Here is a 299-nt window from a genome sequence, read left to right on the forward strand (position 1 = left end):
ATGCGCATATATATATCCACAAGTGAATATCAGAACCTTTCACAATGTACCCTTACATTCTTATCTTTAACATTCCCCGGCGCTGCACTTTTTGAAATGCGTTGTAGATAGAGCGCGGTTTCGACATTCTCGCTCTTCCATGATTTCCAGGAGACTCGGTCGTGGGTTTGAAATCTTTCCGTGATCGTCATTTGTTTTCTACATTTTTATCGTCTTCGAATCCTTTTTCCCGCGCGATGATCTCGCTCAAGTGCGCTTGTTTGACTTTTGTTTTTTGTTTTTCTTATATTTTGTGCGTA

This window comes from Penaeus monodon, chromosome 19 (assembly GCF_015228065.2).
Source record: "Penaeus monodon isolate SGIC_2016 chromosome 19, NSTDA_Pmon_1, whole genome shotgun sequence".
Classification (NCBI taxonomy): domain Eukaryota; kingdom Metazoa; phylum Arthropoda; class Malacostraca; order Decapoda; family Penaeidae; genus Penaeus; species Penaeus monodon.